The sequence below is a fragment of the Oncorhynchus mykiss genome, chromosome 2 (assembly GCF_013265735.2).
Source record: "Oncorhynchus mykiss isolate Arlee chromosome 2, USDA_OmykA_1.1, whole genome shotgun sequence".
Classification (NCBI taxonomy): domain Eukaryota; kingdom Metazoa; phylum Chordata; class Actinopteri; order Salmoniformes; family Salmonidae; genus Oncorhynchus; species Oncorhynchus mykiss.
Window position 1 is genome coordinate 94,080,295 of NC_048566.1, and position 7,476 is coordinate 94,087,770.

At 41.0% G+C, this 7,476-nt stretch overlaps 1 protein-coding gene across 15 annotated transcripts in view; it reads right to left on the bottom strand.

Annotated features, from left to right (window-relative positions):
- Positions 1–5,619, bottom strand: part of LOC110499999 (neuronal cell adhesion molecule) — a 151,499-nt gene extending 145,880 nt beyond the window's left edge. For 14 of the 15 annotated variants that reach the window (XM_036959360.1, XM_036959355.1, XM_036959392.1 and 11 more), the window contains exon 1: positions 5,477–5,619. The gene's annotated coding sequence lies outside the window, so the exon portion shown is untranslated. The remainder of the gene's footprint in view (positions 1–5,476) is intronic. The other variant, XM_036959326.1, reaches the window with a different exon arrangement.
- Between the last annotated feature and the right edge of the window lie 1,857 nt (positions 5,620–7,476).

Consider the following 7,476-nt stretch of genomic DNA (forward strand, 5'->3'; position numbering starts at 1 on the left):
CTGCAGACATTTTTTGGTACCCTTCCTCAGATCTGTGCCTCAACACAATCCTGTCTCGGAGCACTACGGACAATTCCTTGGACCTCATGGCTTGGTTTTTGCTCTGAAATGCACTTTCAAACTGTGGGACCTTATATAGACAGGTGTGTGCCTTTCCAAATCATGTCCAATCAATTGAATTTACCACAGGTGGACTCCAATTAAGTTGTAGAAACATCTCAAGGACGATCAATAGAAACAGGATGCACCTGAGCTCAATTTCGAGTCTCATAGCAAAGGGTCTGAATACTTATGTAAATAAGGAATTTCTACCTAACCTGTTTTTGCTTTGTCATTATGGGGTATTGTGTGCAGATTGCAAATAAAACAAAAATATTTAATCCATTTTAGAAGAAAGGCTGTAAAGTAACAAAATGTTGGAAAAGTCAAGGCATCTGAATACTCTCTGAAGGCTCTGTAATTTCTAAAATACAGTGTACTTAAGTATCAAAAGTAAAAGGATAAATCTTTTAACTTCCCGGTACAGTATTAAGCAAACGAGACAGCGCCATTTTCTAGTTTTGATTTTATTTACGGAAAACCATGGCACACTCCAACACTTATACATCATTAACAAACAAAGCATGTGTTTAGTGAGTCCGCCAGTTTAGAGGCAGAAGGGATGACCAACGATGTTCCCTTAAGAAGTACGTGAATTGGAACCTTTCTTGTCCTGCTAAGCATTCAAAATGTAACGAGTACTTTTGCGTGTCAGGGAAAATGTATAGAGTAAAAGATACATTATTTCCATTACGAATGCAGTAAAGTAAAAATAGTCAAAAATATAAATAGTAGAGTACAGATACCCAAAACAATGACTTAAGTTGTACTTAAAGTACTTTACACCACTGGCTGTACCCATGTATACATTTATTAAAATATGTGGCTTTTTCAGCTCCAAGTAACAGACAGACAGACTGATAGACAGACAGACAGACAGACAGACAGACAGACAGACAGACAGACAGACAGACAGACTGACAGACTGATAAAGACAGCCAAGCAGCAGAGAGACATTCTTAACACTCACACAGTGGTCCCCACAGAATTAAACAGAACAGTAATATAGGGTCTGTGTCCCGAATGGTACACTACTCTCAACATAGTGCACAAGTTTAGACCAGAGCCCTGGGAATAGGGTGGGTGTAATGGGGATAGGGAGTATTTGGGACACACCCTATGTGTCTCTATGGTGGTCCTCCTAATGAGACATCCATCTGGTCCAACAGCGCCGAGGACAGGGGTGTGACAGAGACCCTGGACTAAAGCACTGTCACTGTGATGCCTGCCTGGCTCTGTGGGAGAACACAAGCAAGCGCTCACACGCACACGCACATGCACACACACACACACACACACACACACAGAAAAACAAAGAGACCCAGACCGTGGTGACACTAATGGATGTACATGGGCCTCTCTTACTCCCCTGTGGTTACTAACATCAGAACAGTAGACATTCAGATCATTGAGAGGCAGACAGGATGCATTCAGATCATTGAGAGGCAGACAGGATGCATTCAGATCATTGAGAGGCAGACAGGCTACATTCAGATAATTGAGAGGCAGACAGGCTACATTCAGATCATTGAGAGGCACACAGGCTACATTCAGATCATTGAGAGGCAGACAGGCTACATTCAGATCATTGAGTGCACTTTCACTACCTGACTGACTGACTTGTGAGGACATACTGTAGTGTGTTACTAAATAATGTACTGTATATATCCTCAGCCAGTATGTAGACGCCCCTTCAAATTAGTGGATTTGGCTTTTTCAGCCACACCCGAAGCTGACAGGTGCATAAAATCAAGCACACGGCAATGCAATCTCCATAGACAAACATTGGCAATAGAATGGCCCGTACTGAAGAACTCAGTGACTTTTTAAGTAACACCGTTGTAAGATGCCACTTTTTTTATTTTCATGGAGACGATCAGCTTTGATACTGCGGATAGACTGTTGCTTCCATCAATGTAATTGTCCGCAACATTTCCAATCCACCATATATTTTTGGGGGTAAATATATATATCTATATACATACATACATATAAAAATTCATACATGTACAGTTTTTATTCCCCAAACCTTACCACCCCTCCTCCAATTGGAGTAAACTAATAAACAATAACACTTAGGCTTCTACCTTTTGTTTATACATCTTATACACATTTTACTGACACAATCTATTTTACAATAGTTATATTTAGTTTGTTTTTATTCCTTCCTCTATATCTGATGTTCATCCAGTTTGATTTCTATTTGTAACTGTGCTATTTCACAACATTTCTGAACCTATATACATTTTACAGACCCTGTATGTTTTACATTGGTTATCTTGTTATTTGTCCCACCCTTCAGCTCCATTCAACCCCTCCCATCTATCTCTCAACATCATCCATTTTGGATTTCTAGCAGCCATATATTTTTCAACTGTGCTGTGATGCTTCACAAAAGTACTGAACCTTTCTATTCTCATAGCTTCTACAGATTGTAAAATAATTATTATATTATTGATCGATTGACTTTTCAAATCACCCAGTATTGCTATCTGCAGCGTTAGTTCTAGGTAAATGTTGCAATTCTTCAGCCATTCCTGGACCTGTGACCAAAACGAGCTACATATGGCCAGTAAATAAATGATCTAATGACTGCTTCCTCACAGCAATATCTACAGAACTGAGAACATTGTATTCCCCATATATATATATATATACACATATATACACATATATACACAAATGTGAAGTTTTGAATTCGGTGTCGTTTTGCGTTTCAATTCATAAACCATCGAAAATCTTTTCCACCTTTCCAACAAGCCAGTTGGTCATATTTCTGCCCTGCTAGAGCAGCTCCGGCCAACTGTAAGTGTTGTAGCCAAGCTATCATTGACTTGGTTCTGGTACCCCATGTATATAGCCAAGCTATCATTGACTTGGTACTGGTACCCCATGTATATAGCCAAGCTATCATTGACTTGGTACTGGTACCCCATGTATATAGCCAAGCTATCATTGTCTTGGTACTGGTACTCCATGTATATAGCCAAGCTATCATTGACTTAGTTCTGGTACCCACGTATATAGCCAAGCTACCATTGACTTGGTACTGGTACCTCATGTATATAGCCAATCTATCATTGACTTAGTTCTGGTACCCCATGTATATAGCCAAGCTACCATTGACTTGGTACTGGTACCTCATGTACAGTATATAGCCAAGCTATCATTGACTTAGTTCTGGTACCCCATGTATATAGCCAAGCTATCATTGACTTAGTTCTGGTACCTCACGTATATAGCCAAGCTATCATTGACTTAGTTTTGGTACTCCATGTATATAGCCAAGCTATAATTGACTAGGTACTGGTACCCCATGTATATAGCCAAGCTATCATTTACTTAGTTCTGGTACTCCATGTATATAGCCAAGCTATAATTGACTAGGTACTGGTACCCCATGTATATAGCCAAGCTATCATTGACTTGGTTCTGGTACCCCATGTATATAGCCAAGTTATTATTGACTTGGTACTGGTACCCCATGTATATAGCCAAGCTATCATTGACTTGGTACTGGTACCCCATGTATATAGCCAAGCTATCATTGACTTGGTACTGGTACCCCATGTATATAGCCAAGCTATCATTGACTTGGTACTGGTACCCCATGTATATAGCCAAGCTATCATTGACTTGGTTCTGGTACCCCATGTATATAGCCAAGTTATTATTGACTTGGTACTGGTACCCCATGTATATAGCCAAGCTATCATTGACTTGGTACTGGTACCCCATGTATATAGCCAAGTTATTATTGACTTGGTACTGGTACCCCATGTATATAGCCATTGTGTATTTATTCCATGTGTTACTATTTTTTTAAAAATATTTACTTATTCTTTTCTATTATTATTATTATAAAAAAATATATATTGCATTCTGCATTGTTGGAAAGGCCCGTAAGTAAGAATTTCACTACTCACTAGTCTACACCTGTTGTTTACGAAGCACGTGACAAATAAAACGTTGTTTGAATAGGTAATAAACAGAAAGAAAAGGCAGTTGTTTAACCATTTTTGGCTCTCTCTCAGAGTGAATGGATGACGGCACATGGTGGGTCAGGGAGTTGTTATCTACTTGGGGAGATGAACAATAGTCTACTTACACTGAATAAACATGAAATAAACATTAATAGAAAGTGTGTCACAGTTAGAAGAGCCGGCTACAGACAATAAAAGCATTAGTCATTCATTATTAGCAATTAGCATTAATTGGACTGACAGAAAAGTGTAAGTGGCGCGTGTTTGGGTGTGTGTTTGTTTAGAGTGTTTGTGTGTGTTTCTGGAAAGTGAAAGCGGTGCTTGTTTGTGTGTGTAGGGGAGAATGGGGAAAGGGGTCATTGAATACACTATGAATGAATGGAGCTTGTCTGACAAGGGGACAGAGTGGAGGAGGTTGGGTACATGGGTGGGAATGTAATTGCGGCAGGGTAGCCTAGTGGTTAGAGCGTTGGACTAGTAACGGGAAGGTTGCAAGTTCAAACCCCCGAGCTGACAATAATCTGTCGTTTTGCCCCTGAACAGGCAGTTAACCCACTGTTCCTAGGCCGTCATTGAAAATAAGAATTTGTTCTTAACTGAATTGCCTAGGTAAAATACAAATTTGTTTGGTTTGAATATGAACGTCTCAAATAGCCTACACGACACACGGGGAATATTATAATGACATTTTTGTATTATGGTTACATTTTGAGAAAATAGAGTATTGTTGTCAATTAAACGAAAGAACAATTATACCATTATACCAACCATTATATTTTGAGAAATCGTATTATGTGTGACATTTCTCATGTGAAACACATGACTTGATTTCGAACAACTGACAGGTTATGCTCCAATCACCAGAGTTAAGTGGGTATAAACGTTTCACGCGTTACATATTGGCCACTGCACTGCTCCGTCTCTCTCTCCGGTTATGCGATAACAAGGATTTGTGAAAACCTTCAGCGAAGGTAAATAACATGCCTGTCACATTTTGGGTAAAGTGTGAGTCGGGTTGACTCTATTATTTGATAACCAGCCATAGCCGACAAAATTAACAAATGATGCCAGGGCAAGTCGAACACTTGCCAGCTGTCCACTGGACCAGCCACACAGATGCACACACATTTGTACAGGGCTGTACACCTGTTTTGAGAAACATACCACATGAGTAGGCCTACCACACAAGAAGTAGCCTAAATACTGTTCTCTGTCAATTTCTACACAGCATGTAATTTCTTTGCGTCCGGCAATTGAATGCGCCAAATGAGTTTTTGCCTACAGACAACATCTATCCCTTGTTCCCATGCATAAACTACTCAAGTAAATGACAGCGACATCCGACTCCGAACCTGTCTTTAGGTTGTTATGGCATAAAAACATAATTTACTCACCTAACCTGCAGTCTCTGTGGTGCACTCTCTCTCCCAAGTGCTTGCAGTAGGCTAGTAGACTGATATATTTCCCCTGTGTGTATTTTCGTTGCTGCCTGGTCCGTCCGTTCAGAGACTCGATCTCTCTATAACACCAGTTCACAATAGCGCATGAGCCGCGGCACCTTTAAAGCGCGCGCACTGCAGCGCCGCTGCCGACAGATGGTGGTTGAACACTGAATAATTTTGTCAAAATAGGTTTCAAAATGTAAAATATGTCCCGCTGCTACTGTCAACATCACAGATGGGGAACATCTGTATGGGGTAAAGGATAATGTAAGCTAAAGTCATTTTACATGCTGCGTTTTATAAATGATTCCCTGTTACTATTGTTTTAATCCTCTTCTTGAAATTAGAGGGGTGAGGGAAGTGCTTTGCTATACTTTCTCCATTTATAAACTTTTGTTGGATTCATGCATAACGATGTATTATAATGGGAGTGCGCGAACAAAAACAACATTCACCATAAACAGAAAGTAAAATGAGGTTAATTCCTTCCCCCTTCAGGCATAAACAGTAGGCCTATACATTTGTGCCATTAAATGATTAAGTCTACTAAGAAAAATGTTCTGAAACAGAATGCATCATATCACCAGCAGGAGTGAAGCTACAGTATGTTGCAAATGGTACCCTATTCCCTACATAGTGCACTACTTTAGACCAGAGCCCTATGATCCCTGGTCAAAAGTAGTGCACTATATAAGGAATAGGTTGCCATCTGGGATAAATCCTGACTCTGAGCTGCTTCCTATCTGTTCAGCCATCAGCAGGACCTTTTAAGCTATCTAGTCAGGCAGGAAGCCCTAATGTCTCCAGTGCCTCCCATTGTCCTAATGTCTCCTCTACTGTAGCCTCCCATTGTCCTGATGTCTCCTCTACTGTAGCCTCCCATTGTCCTGATGTCTCCTCTACTGTAGCCTCCCATTGTCCTGATGTCTCCTCTACTGTAGCCTCCCATTGTCCTGATGTCTCCTCTACTGTAGCCTCCCATTGTCCTGATGTCTCCTCTACTGTAGCCTCCCAGTGTCCTGATGTCTCCTCTACTGTAGCCTCCCATTGTCCTAATGTCTCCTCTACTGTAGCCTCCCATTGTCCTAATGATCCTCTACTGTAGCCTCCCATTGTCCTGATGTCTCCTCTACTGTAGCCTCCCATTGTCCTGATGTCTCCTCTACTGTAGCCTCCCATTGTCCTGATGTCTCCTCTACTGTAGCCTCCCATTGTCTTGATGTCTCCTCTACTGTAGCCTCCCATTGTCCTTATGGCCTGGTGGCTGTGGTGGTCTGGTCATGTGACTCTAGAAAGAGAGATACATTTCCTGTCAATTCCATCTGGAGCGAGTCACACTCAACCAGGCATGGCCATTCATAGCATGGCGATGTTAGGACACATGCATGGTTACTGGTTTAGCACGGGAAGCCATCTGCAGTCTGCCAGGATGGAACCGTAGAATCATAATGATTCATTCTAATTCTATGTATGAAATCAACCACTCTAGTGATTCTACTGGAGATGCTCTCCACTGTCTGCATGCAAGTGACTGTGGTTTAATGTTACTCTGTCATTACTGAACAAGGGATTAAATAAACCTGGTTTGGCAAAATAGCAACACAACCCCTTAATTTAGCTTTAACTGCCACACAGTGCGGACACACATGCAATCTGTTTTGCTGCGAGGCATTTTGATCTGTGGTTGTGTTGAGAACTGGAGCATGTCCTGATAAAATAAGGATGCCGTTGGATAACAGAAAGAGACATCTCTTTCCTCCTCTCATCTCCAAGTTATAGGTTCTGTTCTGACTCATCATGATGTAATGTGAGGCTACAGATATTATCTTTGTGGAAAAGACACAACACAACCAAAGCGGTCCAGAAGGAGAGAATACCTGGGAAATGGTCTCTATGCTCCACTAGTCTTCCAAACATCCTACTGCTGTTCTGATTCAGAAATGCTGTATTGT